Below are 21,649 nucleotides of genomic sequence, written 5' to 3'. Positions count from 1 at the left end.
GGCCTGAGTCACTTAGGCAGCCTGCATCCCTTACCTGGTTAGCGTCTCCCATTACTCCCACTGGGGCGAGTATATATGGGTAGGAAGCAGGGCTGGATCTTGCACTTCTATATGTTTCCGTCAAGAAATTTGGTTGCAAGAACAGACACCCTGTCAACCTGGCTCAAGCCAGAAGCAAACTTGTCAGGAGCCAGCCTGGAGCCAGGAGGTGGCCTCTGTCACTGCTCCAGATGCTGCCCCCTCTCCCCAGGGGTTGCCTAATTTGCCTCTCTCTGCGGCAGAACAGTTTCCTCTGCTTCTCTGTGCGCGCAGCAAAAATGGCCACGTCAAACCTCTCTGGCTCCTGGTTCCAACTTTCCACCAGGACTAACTAAAACCACTGCGTGACACGCCCACTTTACTGGGGGCAGAATCTGAGGAACCAGCTTGTCTCTAATGGTCCACCCCTGTCCAGTCACCTATGGCCAGGCAGAGTGGAGGGGCAGGGCACCAAGCGACAGCAACCACAGCTTGCGTTTGTTGAGCACATACTGGGCCCAGTGCTGTGGGAAACGCTGTGTGCACTAGTGGGCTCTCGTTTAACTGACATACAACCCTCTAATGTTACAGGTGTGATCCCTGCCCAGAGTCCAGAGCCGCCGGGTCCTGGGCCTGGGTGGGCCACCCGAGACCAGAGTCCCCTGGGTGCAGCCTGAGTGCCAGAGCTGCTCCAGCTCCCCAGGGAGGGGAGACACTGACGTAACGAGAGACGATGCTGGGGCGCTCTAGGAGCAAGGGGCCGACAGCCCAAGAGCCAGGTGAGGCCAGGAGAATCGGAAGAGGTGTCTAGTAGGCGGCCTCAGACAGGGGCCCTGGGGGAGCAGGCTGCTGAAGGGGGCTCTTGGGAGAAGGAGAGAGAGGGAAGCAGGACAGGCCAGGAACCGAGCTCAGCAAGGATAGGGAACTGTGGAACATGAGACGCGCCAGGGTGCGTCCCACCTTGAGGCCAGGGGACGGCTGTGTACCCTGGCCCAGTCGGCCCCGGAGCGAGAGCGTCCAGACAGGGCAGCGCCCCCTGCAGTCAACAGCTGGCACACTCAGGCTCAAGGCCGGCGTGCTGGCCCAGTGCCAGACACATCCCCTGACTCTGTCCCCAGCAGCTCTCAGGGCCCGTTGCTTCTCACAGGAAGTTCACTCCACTGGGCGCAGCTTCTGCAGAACTCTAGGGTCACTGTGTCTGGGGAAACGTCCCAAGGGGCAGTCAGTGGGACAAACTGCCGAGCTGGTGCAGAGTCCGTACCTGCTTCTTGTCCTCTCCCTCCTGCGCCACCGGACAAGAACATCTCATCCCTCAACTAGCCGTTCTCCCTGGCTTGGCTTGTCTGGTGGGGCGACCCAGACCCTCATCCTGAAGGGCCTGAGGCCCCGGAGCCCATGCCCTCTGGTGGATGGTCACCGTGCCTGGCATTACAGTTAGACTGGGCATGGCAGCACCAAGTGTGGCTCTCATGGATCTGCTGGGTGCTAAAACTGTGCCTCCTGACCCTCCTGACGGGCAGGGCCCCACCATGGTGGCTTCTTTCTGTGCCTGCGGGCCTACGGGCACAAGGAGCCCAAAGTGACCAGGCAGCAGCCGGAGCTTGAAGTTCATTTATTTATTTATTTGATCCAATTCTTTATTTTTATTTATTTATTTATTTTTTGAGGAAGATTAGCCCTGAGCTAACATCTGCTGCCAATCCTCCCCTTTTTGCTGAGGAAGACTGGCCCTGAGCTACCATCCGTGTCTATCTTCCTCTATTTTATGTGGGACGCCTGCCACCACATGGCTTGATATGCAGTGAGTAGGTCCACAGCTGGGATCCCAACCAGCGAACCCCGGACCACCAAAGCGGAGCGTGCAAACTTAACTGCTGCACCACCAGGCTGGCTCCCAGAGCTTGAAGTTTAGTGGAGTCTCCTGTGTCCCCAGTGAAAGCACCACCAGCATGGGAGCCAAGAGGGTGGAAGGTCGGGACAGGAAGCACGGAGTCTGCCAGCGCTCCACGGGGAGGACGGAGCCATAACTACTTCTAACCCCTTGGGCTCTTGAGCCTCTGGTTTGGCTGTGGTTTAAGGAGTTTACCAGTCCTACAGGACTGCTCCCCCTCCTGGCAGGGTGACAGTGCTGTGAGAGAACAACAGCAGATTTAAGGATCTAATCGTCTTTCTTCAGTGAGTCATGAATAGGGCGGCAGCCACCCAGCACATAGGAGGGAGCCCTGAGAAGCTATACGAAAGTGACAGTGCTTATGGCCAGAAAGAGAATGGGACGAAGAAGTGAAAAGTGGATTATTTCAGGCTAGGTCGCCTTCCCTGAGGGGAAGACAGAGGTCTTATCAGGCAGGTCACTCGCTAGTGCTGGCCAGGGAACTGCAGACTGATTGCTTTAAAACCCGACTCCGGGAGGGGCTGAAACGGCAGTCAGGTTAGCTACTAAGTCTTGGTGGGGCATAAGCGACTCCATTTTGGGCCTGTTGTTTCTTTTTAACGGTGCCAAGCTGGCCCCTCAGCTGTGCTTCTAAGAGGCTTTCCCACTGCACCGTCAGGCCGGCCGCTGCCGGTGGAGCAGCTGTGGTCGGACCAGTGGCTGCCATGCTCCCGTGCCCACTGCTGCTCCTTCTTTGCTCCTTCTTGGCCAAGTGGGTCCCTCGAGCTGGGAGAGGTCTCCTACAAGGGATCTCTGGGCCTCAGGCAGTGCTGCTCACTGCGGCCCTGTGGGCAAGAGAGACAGACACTTCCCTGGACCAGGAGTGGACCCCATCTGGGCGGGAGCCAGCACACGCCCAACGGGCCAGCTGTCTCCATCTCTCCCCTCTCCTGCACCACCTGAAGAGGAGCTGGCTTTGATGTCTTAAACGGGAAAAAGGGGGTGAATCCCCACCAAGGTTAACCTCCAAGAAGGCATTTTGCTACATGTTATATTGTTAGAAATATAATTCCGTCCAACTGGGCCAGGGCCAGGATGTGTCCCAGGAAATGGGGCAGCTTTTTCCTCTTGGGCAGACGCGGTGCCCGTGTCGTAAGGCACGGGGCCACATGCAGACACCGTCCCCAGGTCTGACGCGGTCAGGTCTCACGGAGGTTCCTTGGAAAACCCCACTTCTCCCCAGACCTGGATCGGGGCTGGATCTTACAGCTTTAATCTTTGTTCACTCTTGGAATCTCTCTTTCTCGTCTGGAGAATAGGAGGCCAAGAGCATGAAGAACAAACGGAGGCTTCCTTAGAAAACAAGCCAGAAGTTTCTCACAAGGTTAGACACATATCGACCCCATGACCCAGCAATTCCATTCCTAGGAATTTACCTAAGAGGATGAAAACAGATGTCCACAAAAAACTCGTACAAGAACGCGAACAGCAGCCTTATTCCTAACAGGCAAAACCGGAAGCAACCCAAGTGTCTGACAGACAAACGGACACTAACTGCGGAAGGTCTGCCCAGCAGGATGCTGCTCAGCAGGCACTCAGACCATACGACCCCGATGGCAGATGGCGCAGCAGCACGAGTGACCCTCACAGTCATTCTGAGCAAGAAAGGACAGACACACAGAGTGCACTGGTACACGACTCTCAGAACAGCAATCCGACGTGGGGGGTGGGGGGGCCTGCGGGAATGCTGTAGGGTGACGGAAATGGGCTGTATCTTGTTCTGAGTGGATGTATACGATTGTCAAAACACTGAGTGAACAATTAGGATCTGTGTGTTTTAATGTATATAAATAATGCCTTAACTTTTAAAAATAAATTATCTAAAGCTAAGAAAAATTAAAGAAAAGCAGCCAAAGCCTCAGGCCGCAAAGGGAAGCTGTGTCGTGGGTTTCCAGCCAAGGCTCCCCCACACGCAAGGAGCTTGCCTGCTTGTTAGAGGTTAGTAGTTTCCAGGCCAGGCACACGAGGGTCCTACTAGCCATTTTCACAGGCACGTCAAGTGAGAAGACCAAGGGGGTGGGGGGGTGGGGAGGGCGTGAGGGGACGCATCAGCCACAGCCTAGGAGAAGGGCTCATTCACTCTGTGACTGAACGTTCGTTGAGCAGCTGCCATGTGCAGACACTGCAGTAGGCACTGGACATATAGCAGTAACCAAAGGACGGGCCTCCCGCCCTCTCGGAGAATTCTGGGAGGAGACATGGAACAGCTCATCACAGCAGCGAGCACCTCCACCCTGGGGAGAGGACTGGGAGGAGGAGGTCAGGGAGCCCCGGGCCGCGAGCCTGGAGTCCTCCCCACTCTTGGGTCTGGGAACACCTCTCAGGGGCCCTGAGTTCAGGACTGATTCTGAACGACAACAAATATTACCCAGGTGAAGAGTGGGTGTGACAGCATCTTGCGTCCTGCCCCAAAAGCCAGAGCAGAGAGAACCGGACACAAGAATCACGAGCTCCAGCACCTCAGGGGCCTCAGCAGCCACCGCAGAGCGCCAGGCACAGGGCCCATCTCGGGGAGGAGGGGAGGTGAGTGCTGCCCTGCAGACCTGCAGGCCTGGTGTTGCCCCATCTTCGCATTTTTTTCAAGCAAACCTAGAAATCTGGAGTTTTTAAAATGTAAACACATCAACTTTAAATCTTGACAAATTTTTTTTTTCTTCTTCTTCTCCCCAGAGCCCCCCGGTACACAGTTGTGTATTTTTAGTTGTGGATCCTTCTAGTTGTGGCATGTGGGATGCCAGCCCAGCATGGCCTGATGAGCAGTGCCATGTCCACGCCCAGGATCCGAACTGGTGAAACCCCAGGCCGCTGAAGCAGAGCACGTGAACTTAACCACTGGGCCATGGGGCCAGGCTCTTGACTCAAATCTTTCAATCGCTTCTATAGATTCAAAGCAATCCCAATCAAAATTCCAGCAGGATATTTTGTAAAAGTTTGCAAGCTGATTCTACAATTTATGTAGAAAAGCAAAGAATCTAGAATATCCAAAAACAATCTTGCAAAAGAACAACAAAGTTGGAGGACTCCTACTACCTTTAGTATAAAACTACAGGATCAGGATACGATGTTATTGGCAATAGGAGAGACACATAGGTCAACGGAATAGAAGAGTGTCCAGAAATAGACTCACACAAAGATGGTCAATTGATTTTTCACAAAAGTACAAAGACAGTTCAATGAAGAAAGGATGGTCTTTTCAGTAAATGGTGTGTCCGTGTGACAGACAGACTCTTAGATGGCCCCCATAACCCTCACATTTTTTTTTTTTTTTTGTGGAAGAATAGCTCTGAGCTAACTACTGCCAATCCTCCTCTTTTTGCTGAGGAAGAGTGGCCCTGAGCTCACATCCATGCCCATCTTCCTCTACTTTATATGTGGGACTCCTACCACAGCGTGGCTTTTGCCAAGCTGTGCCATGTCCGCACCCGGGATCCAAACCTGTGAACCCCGGGCCGCCGAGAAGTGGAATGTGCAAACTTGACTGCTGCGCCACCGGGCCAGCCCCAACCCTCATGTCTTGGTGTTCATACCTTTGTATAAACTCATTCCCTTGAGCGTGGGTGGGACTTGTGACTTCCTTCTAACCAATAGAATATGGCGAAGTGATGGGCTGTCACTCCCACGATTGTGTTATGTCACCTGAGACTTCCTCCTGCCGGCCACTTGCTCCAGAAACTCTCCTCGCTGGCTTGATGGAGTAAGAAGTTGCGTTTGGAAAGTCCACATGACAAGGAACCGCAGGAGACTTTTGGGGACTAGGGTGGCCTCTAGGAGCTGAGAGTGGCCAGCAAGCAGCCAGGGCCCTGAGCCCTACAGCTGCAGGGAAATGAACTTTACCAACACATTGAATGAGCTTGGAAGTAGATTTTTGGCAGCCACACCTCCAGAGGAGAATGCAGCCCGCCTGACGTCCTGACTGCAGCCAAGTGAGGCCCTAAGAAGACGCCCAGCTAAGCTCTGCCCAGACTCCTGACCCAGAGAAACTGAAATAATGGAGAGTTGCTGTTTTAAGCCAATACATTTGTGGTAATTTATGATGCAGCATAAAAAACTAATATATGAACCTCCACCCATACCTCATACCAGATGCAAAAGTTAATTCAAAATGTATCATGAGTCTATATGCAAAACCGTAAAACTTACGTTAAAGAACAAAGGCACTGAACACAGGTGTATTTGGACAGGCAGTGGCCAAGATAGGAGCCATGGGGCAGGGTGGAGCAGTGATGCAGGGAGAGGACAGCTGTGGCCCATCAGGACTCAAGATCCAGAGCTGCCCAAGGGGCCCGCCCGGTGGCGCAGCGGTTAAGTTCGTACATTCCGATTCTTGGCCGCCCAGGGTTTGCAGGTTTGGATCCCGGGTGTGGACATGGCACCGTTTGGCAAAAGCCATGCTGTGGTAGGCGTCCCATGTATAAAGTGGAGGAAGATGGGCATGGATGTGAGCAAAAAGAGGAGGATTGGCAGTAGTTAGCTCAGGGCTAATCTTCCTCAAAAAAAACCAAAAACAAAAACAGCTGCCCAAGGTGGCATGGGAACAGCAGCAGCCTCGGCTCCAGGATCTCTCTGGTGGCATCTCTTGTCCCCTCTGGTCTCCTCTTACTCCCAACTGCACAGTCCCTCTGTATTCTCTAGTCTGGTCCAAATCTGATTGACTTAGCTAATGCCTTCCCCATGGGACAGAGTCCTTTGCCCCAGGTCCCTTCATAAGTGGCTGATCAGCCTATGGGTGCACAGTCCTGGGTCAGTGCCCACCCCAGGTCTAATCAGTTTCCACCCCTGTTCATAGCCAGCCATTGCCACCTCCTAGTGGAACCCCGGAGCCACAGTGGATGATACAGATGCTGTGACTGACGCATCAGAAAGCCGGTCTCCTCTCTGTGCCCTGACCTCCTCTACTGCCCACCAAGGGACTGAGTTCCTTCCATGCCCACGTTCTGAGGTTCCCTGGAGATTGACACAGGCCGGGATCCTGTGGCCCTCAGGTGCCTCTCACACCGTGGCTGCCGCCATCGGCACCTGCCAGGCTATGGGGCAGCAAGCCCAGGCAAGTTGCAGCTGCCCAGAAGCCCATTTGCGAAGGCTGGAAAGCAGCCTGCCAAAGCTGGGCGTTAGAAGCCAAGAGGGCGCAGAAAGCTACCTGGGACGTGCAGGGCCGTCCCTTTCTAAGAGGAGGCTCCGGGGAGACCGGCCACGCGCCCCTGAGTCACCCTTGCCAACCTGCGCCAAGGGGCCTCCAGGGGCGTAAATTCAGAGGCACTTACGTGCCGGGGCGGTGCAGGGGCCAGGAGATGGGAGGACTCTCAGGTAAATGGACAGAATGGCTGTGACCCATGGAGTGTCAGCATTTGTGGAGGCAGACGCAAAGGGGTCCTATGAAACTAGAGTTAAGCGGAGGCTGCGAGGCGTCCAGATCAAAGAAGGGCTGCGTCTTACGCCACCGTGGCTGATCTCCAGATCAGTCCCTGACAAAGCCCCCATACGGCCCCCTCTTGGATTTTCTCGTCTGTGCACAGAGCCCCCAGGGGCGTGAAACTCTCAGGCTCTCAGAACGCTTTGCCTCCTGTCCCCAGGTGGTTCGGGGTTTCAGTCACTTCACGTCATGCCGGCACAGCCTTGGCAGAACACAATAGAAGGGTTAGCTAGCCTCCCATCAGGCAGTGGGTGGCGGCAGAGTAGGGTGTGGACCATGACTCCTGGAAGCTCTAAAGGACACGAAAGCTGTTTCAAGAATCACAAAGCGCAAGTCTGAGTTCATTTTATCCTGTGGCCCTACAAACATGCCAAGATCTTCATCGAGCTAGAAATGTAGAATAAAAAAACTGAGACTACAGAAGGCGAAGGGGCAGAGGTCTCTCCCTGACCTAAACAAGGTGCTATGCCAGGCCTCCAGCCAATTCAGGAGGATCTGGGGAGAAGACCTCGGAGGGAGGAGAGACGGTGGAAACCTCCAAGGACCGATGGAGGCAAGGGTTCAGGCCACCCACGCCTCCTGCGATGCCTCTGAGGCTTGTCCGCTTGTCCTGAGATGTAGGTTGCTATGGTGATGGGTAGAGGGAAGGCCCTACTGAGGAGATTATGAAATGTCTCAAGGGAAGAAGTTGGGGAGGGCTAATTGCTTGTTCTATTGTTTACTCCATGAGTCTAGAGCCAAGAGCCGGGGCTTTCCAGCCCCTGGGAATGCCCAGGCTAGAATTCTGCTCTGGATGTCCAGCCACGCCTCATCTCTAGGACTGATTCATGGCCCTGAGCCTGCTCTCAGGTTCCAAGCAGCGTCAACATTTAGAGCCCAAGGCCTCTCTCTCCTTGACCTCTCATCTGTCCTTGTCACCCTCTCTCTAGTGGACTGCTTGCTTCTCTATGTGACTCCCACTCTACCCTCAACCAAGAGCCACACTCTCCCCTCAGAGCTGCTGCCTGGGGCCGGGGGTCTTTCCACTGGGGGACCTGGGAAGCGCTCTGAGTTTGCAGGGCAAGGCCAGCATGATCAGACCGAATAACAGCTCCCCACTTATCAAGCGCCTACCGTGTGTCTGATGATCAATAAGGTGACAGCCACATATGTCTCACTGAATCCCCACTTCACCAAGGAGGAAACTCGGGCTCAGAGAGTTAGGTGTTTTACCCAAGGACACACAGTCAGGACTCAACTCCGGCCTGCCTGACCCCAAAGTTCGTGCACTCTCCCTACCACTCACCCCTTGCCAACTTCCACTCCCAACCCCAGCCCTGAAGCCTCAGCTGAGTCATACCTCCCTCCCCACCCCATCTTGGGCTACTGTGATTGCCAGGTGCCTCCAGCATGCCCTGTAAGTTAGGACAGGCCACCAAGAAGATCTCTGTCAGCCGGATATCTCCCAACCACCTGGCCTGGTTGGGGTTTTCCAGGTGACTTTTCCACTGTGTACTCTGGTTCCCTCTGAATGCTGTGCCCTCTCACCTGCCCCTTGGGATAACTGATGGTGGGGAAATGGGCCCCACTTTACTTGCTGTCCATCAGGAAACTCTGCTCCTTATTTCCATTCCCCAAATCTGGAAACTGGTCTCTTGCCCAGGCCACCAGAAGACTGCTAATTCCTAGAGAAGAGCTGGCCCGATGGTAGAGACATTTGTCCCCAGGAGTACAAGCTCCTGGCTGGGGCCCTCTTGCCTTACCACTCTGTCCTCTCTCATATTCCCTCTCATATCCCAGGAAGGGGGTCTCAGACTCAGCCCACAGTGAGTGTTTCCCCACGGCCTGACTGGTGCCTGAAGGCGTATGAAGACTCAGGCACCTCCACTGCGTCTTCTCTAGTATGTCCTTCCTCTCTTCCTCTGGGACATTTGTGTGCATCACATTGACTTGTAAAGCAAATGACATCGACCAAGAAATGTTTATTGAGCACCTACTTTGTGCCAAAGGACACAGACAGCCCTGCCCTCCCTTTGCACTTAGGTTTGGAGATAAGTGATAAATGCAGGCTCTACTCATGGCCCCCTCAAGCCGCTCTCCACCCCGAGGCCAAAGCACAGGGTCCTATCTCTCCTCTGCTGAAAACCCTTCGATGGCTCCCATTTACTTTAGGGTGGAATTCAAACTCCTTAGCACAGACTGTAGGCCCTTCCGGCTCCTTCTGGCCTTTGTACATGCTGTTCCCTCTGCCTGAAAGCCCCTCCCTCCTTGCCTGATGTTCTGACTCCTCCTTCAGACCGCTTTCCCCAGCCAGGCTCTCCTGAGCCCCAGACAACCTTACCGCCCTAGCTGTACTCACCTGTGGAACTTTTCCATGGTTGTTTCTGCTTGTTTACAGCTGTCTCCCACAGTCCTTCTCACCTGTATTGCACATCAGAACCACCTGAGGAAGTCTGAAAACTCCTGAGGCTCGGCTCCCTCTCCCAGAGATTCCGATTGAGGTGGTCAAGAGTGTGGCCTGGGCTTGCCAGTTTAAAAGCTCCTCGTGTGACTGTAATCCCCGGCCAGGGTGGAGGACTGCTACTCTAGACCGTGAGGGGCCTGTGGTCAGAAGCTGAGCCTCAGTTAGCTATGGCCCCCCGGCCTGGGACTTAGGAGGTCTCACTCATTGCTGGTTAGATGAATGAGATGCACTCACACAGTCAGGGAGCTAGAGTGGCTGCTGCCAGTGCCCTGAGGCCACAGCACCACCACCTGGGCGTCCTCTGACGCCGTGCCTTCTCCTCCTGCTTCACTTTCTCCTGCTCCTTTCCCTTCCCAGTAGCCTGCTTCTTCTCCTTCTCCTTTAACTTCGCCTTTGCCTTTAACTTCTCCTTCACCTTTGCCTTTGCCTTCTTTAATTAATTACCTTGATTTCTTAGAGCCCTTTAAGTTCACAGCAAAATTGAGCAGAAAGTACAGACAGTTCCCTGTCCCCGCCCACATCCCTCCCAGAGGTACATTTGTTACAACCAGTGAACATACGCCATCACCCAAAGTTCATAGTTTGCATTGAGAGTCACTGTCAGTGTTGGACACTCCAGGGGTTTGGACAAATGCATAATGACATGCATCCACCATCACGGTGTCATACAGAATAGTGTCACTGCCCTGACATCCCTCTGTGCTCTGCCTGTTCATCCCCCCCTCTCCCCACCCACTGATCTTTTTACTGTCTCCACAGTTTTGCCTTTCCCGGCACATTGTATAGTTGGAATCATAGTCTGTAGACTTTCCAGATTGGTTTCTTTCACTTAGTAATATGCATTTAAGTTTCTTCCATGTCTTTGCATGACTTGATAGCTCATTTATTTTTAGGGCTGAATAATATTCCATTGTCTGGATGTGCCATAGTTTATTTATCCACTCACCTTCTGAAGGACATCTTGGTTGATTCCAGGTTTTGACAATTATGAATAAAGCTGCTATAAAAATCCTCGTGTAGCTTCTCGTCTGGGCATAAGTTTTCACTTAATTGGGGTAAATACCAAGGAGTGCGACTGCTGTATCTTATGAGAAGTGCAGGTTGAGTTTTGTAAGAAAACACTGAACCGTCTTCCAATGTGGCTGGACCATTTTGCATTCCCATCAGCAAGGAGTGTTCCTGTCGCTCCACATCCTCACCAGCATTTCGTGTTGTCAGTGTTTTGGATTTTGGTTATTGTAATAATAGGCGTGCAGTGGTATCTCATTTTAATTTGTAATTCCCTAATGACATATGATATTGGACATCTTTTCATATGCTTACTTACCATTTGTACATCTTTGATGAGGTGTCTGTTAAGATCTTTTGCCCATTTTTTTAATTGGGTTGTTCATTTTCTTATTGTTGAATTTTTAGAGTTCTTTCTATTTTGGTATAACAGTCCTTTATCAGATATACCTTTTGCAAATATTTTCTCACAGTGTGTGGCTTGTCTTCTCATTCTCCTGACATTATCTTTCACAGAGAAGACATTTTTAATTTAAATGAAGTCTAGCTTATCAATTATTTCTTTCATGGATTGTGCCTTTGGTAGTGTATCTAAAAATTCATCACCATACCCAAGGTCATCTAGATTTTATCCTGTTTTATCTTCTAGGAGTTTAATAGTTTTACATTTTACATTTAGTTTCAGGATCCATTTTGAGTTAATTTTTGTAACTCAAAAGAACGTAAGAGCTAGATTTACGTATTTTTCACGTGGATGTTCAGTTGTTTCAGCACCATTTGTTGAAAAGACTATCTTTGCTCCATTGTACTGCCTTTGCTTTTTTGTCAAAGATCAGTTGACAGTATTTATGTAGGTCTAGTTCTGGGCTCTCGATTCTGTTCCGCTTGTCCATCTGTCTGTCCTTTCATCAACACCACATTGTCTTGATTACTGTGGTTTTATAGTAAGTTTTGAAGTTGGGTCATGTCGGTCCTCCAACTTTGTTCTTCTTCTTCAACATTGTGTAGCTGTTCTGGATCTTTGCCTCTCCATAGAAACTGTAGAATCAGTTTGTCGGTATCCACAAAATAACTTGCTGGGGTTTTGATTGGGATTTCATAGAATATATAGGTCAAGTTGGGAAGGACTGATATCTTGACAATATTGAGTCTTTCTTTCCATCAATATGGAATATCTTTCCATTTATTTAGTTCTTCTTTGATTTCATTATTCAGAGTTTTATAGTTTTCCTCATATAGATCCTCATATACAAAATATGTATAATATTTTGTTAGATTTAGACCTAAGTATTTAATTTTGAGGGGTGTTAATATAAATGGAAATTTGTTTTTAATTTTAAATTCCACTTGTTCATTGCTGGTGTATAGGAAAGCAATTAACTTTTGTGTATCAACCTTGTATCCTGCACCTTGCTATAATCACTTATTAATTTCAAGAATATTTTGTTAATTCTTTCAGATTTTCTACATTGATGATCACGTCACCTGCAAGCAAAGAAAATTTTATGTCTCCCTTCCCAATCTATATTCCTTTTATTTCCTTTTCTTGTCTTATTGCATTAGGTAGGACTTCCAGTGCAATGTTGAAAAGCAATAGTGTGAGAGACTTCCTTGCCTTTTTCCTGATCTTAGCAGAAAAGCTTTGAATTTCTTACCACTAAGTATGATGTTAAGTATATGTTTTTGTAGATTTTTTTATTAAGTAGAGAAAATTCCACTCTATTCCTAATTTGCCAAGAGTTTTTATCATAAGTGAATGTTGGATATTGTCAAATGCTTTTTCTGTATCTATTGATATGCTCATGTGATTTTTCTTCTTTAGCTTGTTGATGTATTGAATTATATTAATTGATACCCTAGTGTTGAACTATTCTTGCATACCTGGGATAAATACAACTTGGTTGTAGTGTATGATTCTTTTTCTACATTGTTGGATTTTATTTGCTAATGTTTTGTTGAGGATTTTTGCTTGGATGTTCTTTTTTCGTAACATCTGCCTGGTTTGGGTGCTGTAGTGATGCTGGCCTCATAGAATGACTCAGGAAGTATTGCCTCTGCTTCTATGTTCTGAAAGAGATTGTAGAGAATTAGCATGACTTCTTCCTTAAATATTTGATAGAATTCACAAGTGAATCCATCTGAGCCTGGTGTTTTCTGTTTTGGAATGTTATTAATTATTGATTCAATTCCTTTTAATAGATATAAGTCTATTCAGATTGTCTATTTCTTCTTGTGTGAGTTTTGGTAGATTGTATCTTTCAAGGAATTGGTACATTTCGTCTAGGTTATCAAATTTGTGGGCATAAGGATGTTCTTAATAATATTCTCTTATTATCTTTTTAATGTCCATGGGATCTGTAGTGATGTCCCCTCTTTCATTTCTGATATTAATAACTTGTGACTTCTATTTTTCTTAGTTAGCATGGCTAGAGGCTTATCAAATTATTGAACTTTTCAAAGAAACAGCTTTTAATTTTGTTGACTTTTCTCTGTTTTTTTCCTGTTTTCAATTTCATTATTTCTGCTCTCATTTTTATTATTTATTTTCTACTGCTTACTTTGGATGTAATTTTCTCTTTCTTTTCTAGTTTCCTAAGGTGCAAGCTTACATTATCGATTTTAAATCTTTCTCCTTTTTTAATACATGTATCAATGCTATAAATTTCCCTCTAAGTACTGCTTTTGCTGCATTCCACAAATTTTCATAAGTTGTGTTTTAATTTGCATTTAGTTCAAAATATTTTTTAAATTTCTTTTGAGATTTCTTCTTTGACTCATGTGTTATTTAGAAGTGTGTTGTTTAATCTCCAAATGCTTTGGGATTTTTCAGCTATCTTTCTGCTGTTGATTTCTAGTTTAATTCCACCGTGGTCTGACAGCAGATGTGTGATTTCTATTCTTTTAAATTTGTTGTGTTTTATCGTTCAGAATGTGGTTTATCTTGATGAATGTTCCATGTGAGGTTGAGAAGAATGTATAATATGCTGTTGTTGGATGAAGTAGTCTATACGTCAATTATATCTAGTTGATTGGTGGTGCTGTTGAGTTCAACTATGTCCTTATTGATTTTCTGCTTGCTGGGTCTGCACATTTCTGATAGACGGGTGTTAAATCTCCACCTATAATGGTGGATTAATCTATTTCTCCTTGCAGTTCTATAAGTTTTTCCCTTACATTTTGACACTATGTTGTTAGATGCATACACAAAAGGATTGCCATGTCTTCTTGGAGAACTGACCCTTTTATCATTATGTAAAGCCTTTCTTCATCCCTAATAACTTTCCTTGCTTTAAAGTCTGCTCTGTCTGAAATTAATTTAGCTAATCCTGATTACTCTTGATTAGTGTCAGTATGGAGAACTTTCTCCACCCCTTCACTTATAACCTATATTTAAAGTCGATTTCTTGCAGATAACATATAGTTGGGTCTTGTTTTTTGATCCACTCTGATAATCTCTGCCTTTTAATTGACGTATTTAGACCATTGATATTTAAGGTGATTATTGATATAGTTGCATTAACATCTGCTATATTTGTTACTGTTTTATATTTGTTGCCCTTGTCTTTTGTTCCTATTTTTGTCTTCCACACTTTCTCTACCTTTTGTGGTTTTAGTTGAGCATTTTATATGATCCCATTTTCTCTCTTTTCTTAGCATATCAGTTGTACTTTTTTTTTTAACTTTTTTTAGTGGTTTCCCTAGAATTTTCAATGTATATTTAAAACTAAGTCTACTTTCAAATAACACTGTGCCGCTTCACAGGTAGTGCAAGGACATTATAACAAAGCACTCTTGTGTGTGTGTGTGTGAAGTCATTGGCCCTGAGCTCACATCTGTTTGCCATCCTTTTTTGTTTTCCTCCCCAAAGCCCCCGTACATAGTTGTATATCCTGGTTGTAGGTCATTTTAGTTCCTCTATGTGGGATGCCACCACCCCATGGCCTGATGAATGGTGCTAGGTCCATGCCCAGGATCTGAAATGGCAAATCCCAGGCCATTGAAGTGGAGCACGTGAACTTAACCACTTGGCCATGGGGCCAGTCCCCTAACAAAACATTCTTAATTCCTTCCTCCCTTCCCTTGTATCATTGCTATCATTCATTTCACTTATATAAAAGCATACATAAGCATATATATATATATATATATATATATATACACACACATATACACATGATATATACATCAGCATACATGATCAAATACATTGTTGCTATTATTATTTTGAACAAAATGTTGTCTCTTAGATCAATGAAGAATAGGAAAAATAAAAGTTTCTTTTTTACCTTCACTTATTCTCTATTGCTCTCCCTTTCTACCTTTACATAAGTAAATCCAATTTCTGACCTACATAATTTTCCTTCTCTCTGAAGAACTTCTTTTAATATGTCTTGCAAGATAGATCTACTGAGAACAAATTCTCTCAATTTTTATTTGTCTGAGAAAGTCTTAATTTCTCCTTCACTTTTGAATGACAATTTTACAGGGCACAGAATTTTAGCTTGGTGGTTTTTTTCTCTCCACACTTTAAATATTTCACTGTACCCTCTTCTTGCTCACACGGAGAAGACAGAAGTCAGATGTAATTCTTATTGGTGCTCCTCTATACGTAATATTTTTTTCCTCTGGCATCTTTTGAAATTTTTTCTTTGTCTTTGATTCTTCTGAAGATTAAGTATGATACACCTAGATGTAGTTTTTTATTTATTTCTTTGGCATTTTTCCTGCCTGGTGTTCTTTGTGCTTCCTGGATCTGTGGTTTTGTGTCTAACATTAATTTTGGAAAATTCTCGGTCATTATTGCTCCAGATATTGCTTCTGCTCTTTTCTCTCTTCTTTTCCTTTTGCTATTCCCATTACATATAGTTTCCAGGGTTTTTTCTCTTTGATTTTCAGTTTTGGAAGTTTCTATTGCCATATTTTCCAGCACAGAGATTCATTTTTCAGCCATATCCAGTCAATAATGAGTCCATCAAAGACATTCTTCACTTCTGTTACAGTTTTTTTTAAACTCTAGCATTTGTTTTTGGTTCTTTCTTAGAAATTCTATATTTCTGCTTACTTTATCCATCTGTTCTTGCATGTTGCCTATTTTTTGCATTAAAGGCTTTAGCATATTAATCATAGTTTTTCAAAAATTCCTGGTCTGATAATTCCAACATTCCTGCTATATCTGACTCCGGTTCTGATGTTTGTTCAGTCTCTTCAAACTACGTTTTTTGTCTGTTAGTGTGTCTTGTAATTTTTTTGTTGAAAGGCAGACATGATATATTGGGTGAAACAAACGGTGTGAACAGGGCTTTGGGGATGTAGGGTGAGGTCTGAGGGTGGGGAAGTGCCCTGTAGTCCTGTGATCAGAGCGCAATCTTTTGGTGAGCATGTGACCCTGGACTTCACGAGTGCTTCTCATTTGTCACCTCTTAGGTGGGACACGATGACTGGAAGGGGTTGGAGTTATGTGTTTCCCTCCCCCGAGGTTGGTTAGGTTTTGCTGAAACCCCAATAGTTTAGGATCTGGTAAATAATTTCTCCTGGCCTTGTTGATAAGAACAGAGTGTTCTGGTGCGCCCCCAAATGGTTCCTTTTCCCCGCCCTCTGCCAGAAGCACGAGGAAATGTTTCTCTGGTTGTCACTGTGAGAATCTGGGAGACCGCCTGGAGGTAAAACTCACAAAAGCCTGGGGGACCTTCGTGACAGGGTCCCGTCAGGGTTTTTAACTCTCAGACTTGTCTACCCTGAGCCTCCAGCAATTCGTCAACTACAGTTCAGGGTTTCCTGCCCTGACACTGATTCCTGTGGAGGTTTCTGCTCCAGCAAGTTGTGATTCCCTGTCTGTCTCTGCAGTTTGGGGGCAGCAGTTGGCCTTGTGACCTCATGTCTCTGACAGATCTAAGAAGAGTTCTTGTTGAGTTTTCAGCCTGTTCAACTTTTTTCTTGTGTTGGGATGGAGGGGTGAGTTCTAAGCTCCTTACTTGCTGGACTGGAAACTGGGGTTCCCTCCCTCTGCCTTCTGATGCCCATGCTCCAGCAGTCCCTCCCCACTCATGGGCAGGCCCATGCAGGCGACTGGGGCCCCAAAGGCCAGAGGCTACCTTTGACCAGTGGAAATGGACCAGCAGGTGGCACAGGAAACCATGCCACCCCCCACTTCTCTCTACTCTTCAGCCTTTGGCCCCACTACCTTCCTCCTGAAGGCACCTACTAAGTTCCAGGACCTGTACATGCTCAGTCTAAAGTGCTCTCCCAACCCACTCACTCAATCTGGGCTCCCTCCTAAATTTGCTAGTCAGCCCTACTCATCCTACAGAATAACTCCAGCAACCTGACCCTTAGTCTATTTGAGATTTTCTGATACACTGCCATGGCACAGAACCTGGCACATAGAAGGACTTCAATAAGTCTTTGTGGCAGAGATGAGTGCATAGAGCTGTCTTCCCTTCCTTGAGCGTGTGTGGTTCCCACTGTCATCAAATGTTCATTGAGATGTTATATATAATGTCCATCTTTCCCTCTAGACCGTGAGGATTTATTTTTTCATAATTGTATTCCCTACACTTAGCACAACGTGGCATACAGTAGGTGCTCAAAAAATATTGAGTGAATGGATGAATGGAGGACAGAATACGAGTTGAGTTCTGCACCCAATAGATGGGTTTAAACATGTTTAGCCCGCATCAGGTGTGTGACAGCAGCTATGGGAAAGCGCTGTTCCGGGAGGATGAGCTCACCGTGTTCCCGGGAAACCGTCAGCAAGAGTCTTGCACCTGGAGGCCACATTCCTTGTGGATTATGCAAAGGCGTGTTTCTTTGGTGGATGCTCTGGGATGGTGGGGAAGGGAAACTCACCCCAGTCTGCAGCTCATGTGAAGACAGGTAGGGAGATAGCGGGCAGGCCCCAGTGGGAGGAGCGCTTGTTGGGACCAGACACTCAGAAACCAGTCTGTGTTCCCAGCAGCTCCTGACTCACGCACAGCCTCTGGACAAGGGGCAGAAACAACCCCTCCAACCCAGGGTCTGGGGCCCTGCATTGCTGGGCAGTTTGGGAGGCAGGTTGGCAGGCTGTAGGAAACCAAGCAGGATGATGGAGCCTCGTGGGGGCCTACGGGCGGGTAAGGATGGGGGTCCTCCTGGTGGGAGAAGCTGATGCCAGGAGCAGGTCCTCGCCGGGTGGTAAGAGCCCTCAGTGGTAGGGCTGGAGGACAGGCTCTCACGGAGCCAGCCTTAGACATCCGCCATCCCATGGATGGAGCCCCATGCTGGGAACTACAAGGTTCTGGCTTTTCCCAGTTACAGGACTTCAAATTTGTCGTGAGAATGCAGAAGGTCAGAGACCCAGAAGCTCACTGTACAGATGGGAAAACAGGCCCGGAGTGAGTAGGACAATGTCCCGAGGAAGCCAGGAGGCGACCTGAACCTGGTGCCAGATGTCCCAGGGTTCCAGGCCACGACTTACTATCTTTGGCAGGTTGCTTAACCTCTCTTGGCCTCAGTGTACTCATCTGTAAAATGGGGATAACAACATCTACCTCAGAGGATCATTGTGAGTATTTAATGAGATTATTCCTTCATTCAAGAAATATTCATTGAGGGCTATGGCAGACACTGCTTGTTATTCTCCTCTTCGTGGAAACAGAACCCCAACTTTTAGCTAGGAGTACAGCCCCCTGGAATATATTACATTTCCCTCATTTTCCTCGTGTATGTGGTGATGAGACTTGGGAAGATAAGTGGCAGTGGTATATGCAACTCTGGGTAGCATCCTTACGACAAGGAAGCATGCTCTGCATTCCTTCCTCCTTGCTGGCTGGAATTTGGCAGTGATGGCTGAGCAGTCATCATGGACTGTGACATTGAAGCCAAGGGTAGCCCATGGCAGAGCAGCAAAGCGGAAGACGCCTGGGTCTTGATCATTGTGGAGTCCCCATTCCATTATCATGGGTGAGCAATGGGAAGCCTTACCTCTGGACTTTGTTTACATGAGACAAAAATAAATGTGCCTTTCTTTAAGTCACCATTATTTTGGTTTTTCTGTCACTCACTGATACACCAAATCCTAGTTGATATAAGAGCCATTTATGTGCTAGGCCCTGGATCTGCCCTGGGGATAAAATGGTGAGCAAAACCAGATGCAGCCCCTTTGGTCCTGAAGCCTCCGGTCTGGTGGAGGCAAGAGACAGTCAGAAAAGCACGTGCAGGACTGAAAAATTACAAATGTGCCGGAAGTGTGGACAATCCAGGGACTTGACCTCATCAGAGGCATGGAAGGTTCCTGAGGAAACCACACATAGTCGGCAATCTGAAGGGTGAGAGGGTTTACCAGGAGGTAGAGAGGTGAAGACTATTCCAGGGGAATGAAACACTCTGTGGCAGCAGGGACAATGGGACAATGGGACAAAGGGACAAGAGAAGAGGGCCAGGGAGGCCGTGGGCAGAGCTGGGACAGCACAGTGTAAGGCAGGCTGGAGCCAGACCACACCGGCTCGGTGAGTTCAGTCTTGTTCCTAAAAGCAATATTGACGATAACTCATGTATACTTCCCAACGCAGCGCCTGCTCGTGATCGGGGCACTCAGGGCTTGCTGTCGTTGTGCTGTTGAACAAAAAAATGTGTTCGTTGTTTGAAACCGCAGATATCAGCATTATCTACACTAGCCAAAACACGGAAACAACCTAAGTGCCCATCGAGGGTGAATGGATAAAGAAAATGTAGTGTGTACATATATATATACATATTCAGCCATGAGAATTAAGGAAATCCTGCCATTTGTAATCACATGGATGGACCTTGGGGGAATTATATTAAATGAAATAAGACAGAGAAGGACAAATACTGTATGAGCTTATGTGAACTCTAAAAAAAGAAAAACCAAACTCACGGATATAGAGAACAGACTAGTGGTTGCCAAAGGCAGGTGGTTGAGGGTAGACAAAATGGGTGAAGGTGGTCAAAAGGAATTGAAAAGGAAAAAAAATATTTAAAAAACACACCACAGCTATAGTCAACGGAAAGGGTAAAATGAAAGAGAAAATATCAAGTGTTGGCATGGATGTCAAACAACCAGAACTCTCTGCCATGGAGCGGTGGCAGGAGTGTAAACTGTCACAACCACTTTGGAAAACTCGAGAAACAGATGGATCCCCTATGAGCCAGCTATTCTGCTCCCAATAGAAATCCACACACGTGGTCACCCAAAGACACACACACGACCTTTCGTGGCAGCGCTATCAATAACAGCCCCAAACCAGAAACAACCCAAATGCCTCTCAAGAGCAGAATGGAGAAACTGTGATACATTCATAATGGAATGCTCCGGAGCAGTGAGAAGAAAGCAGTGACACACAACAAACCTTAAGGTAAGGAGAGGAGGCCGGACACAAAGGTGGTGTGATGCCACTGAGGGGAGAGCAGGACCTGGGGAAGTCCATCTGTGCCATCAGAAGTCAGGAGAGCAGCTCTCCTGGGGAAGGAGGTCAGGAGGGGCTTCTGGGTCCTGGCTGCGCTCCATGTCTTGGTCAGGGTGCTAGTTACATGGGGTGTTCAGTTTGTATAAGTTCATCAAGTTTACACATACGATACGGGCTCCTTTCACTCTGCATGTCACATCTCATACAAAGAGTTAAATATAATGCGGTTGCCTCTGCAGAGAGCGGCTACCAGCTGTGGTTGCCAGACAGAGACCTGAGGGCAGGACTCCGGAGAGCCGCTCGGGCACCAGCGTGCACGGGGAGCCTAGGGAGCTCACACGTGGCAGGGGTGGAACAGGGAGAGGACTAGGAGGGCCCTGGATGATTTTAGGGTTGGTGCACCGGCCCCACAGTGTGACCCCTTCTCCTGATGCCTCAGACAAGCCCTCACTGGTAAACCCCGGGTGAGAATGGCCTTTTATTTTTTTTAATAGAAACTGACAAAGCAGCTGAGCTCCTTCAGGGGTCCCCAAGGTGCAAAATAGAGACAACAGACACAGAAGAAAGAGCCAAGACTGAAACCAACCTTGACACAGTGAGACCTCTGAGGAATCTGCCCAGACCACGGGAAGAACCGTGGACACCCCAGAGCAGAGTTGGAGTTCAAACCTGGCCTGTCTGGACCTCAGAGGCCAGACTCCTCTCCCCTGCAACAGTAGGTGGCACAGCTCTGAGCTGCCTCTCTCAGGCAGGGTCGGGGGCTGGGGGGAGAGGTGTTGAGGGTGAGTCTCTGGCTTAGGGGAGGCTTTGGGGAAACTTGAAAAGCCCTGGACCAGGACGACAGATGGGTTTGGTCCCCTCAGGGCTCCCCAGTCATCCACCTGCTGCTGGCTGGTCCTAGCCCCCTGTCCGCCGGGGGTGCGGCCTCCCAGGGAAGGCACCGATGCCGCTGTGGTGGGGACCCCGCACTGGGGTTTGAGAAGAAGCCAGGCCGAGGAGGGAAGGCTGAGGCCCCTCTGAGGACTCGTTTGGCAAGAAGACTCAGGCCTCTGCATCCGTCTCCTCTACAACTGAGGGCTGGCCTGGGTGGCGTTTGCTGCCAGTATGTCTGTTTCTTTCCTTTCTTTTCTCTCTCTCTCCATCTCTGCTTTCCTGGCTCTCTCTCACTCTCCTTCTTTTCTCTTTTCAAATTTTAAAACTTTATTTACTAAATACCACTAATTACCCAAAAGAATAAAGAAGAAAATAAAAACATCTAACTCCCTCCCTCCCTAAGATAATTACCATTTTAGTGACAATTTTCTTATTCTTTTGAAAACAGGCACTTTTTAAAGTAAACTGTTTATCTTAGAATAGATTTAGATTTGCAGAAAATTTGCAAAGCTGGTGCAGGGAGTTCCCCCAGGCCCGGTTCTTGGTCAGTTTGGGCTCTGATA

The sequence above is a fragment of the Equus caballus genome, chromosome 3 (assembly GCF_041296265.1).
Source record: "Equus caballus isolate H_3958 breed thoroughbred chromosome 3, TB-T2T, whole genome shotgun sequence".
In the NCBI taxonomy this organism is placed as follows: Eukaryota; Metazoa; Chordata; class Mammalia; order Perissodactyla; family Equidae; genus Equus; species Equus caballus.
Note: the sequence above shows the minus strand (reverse complement) of the source record.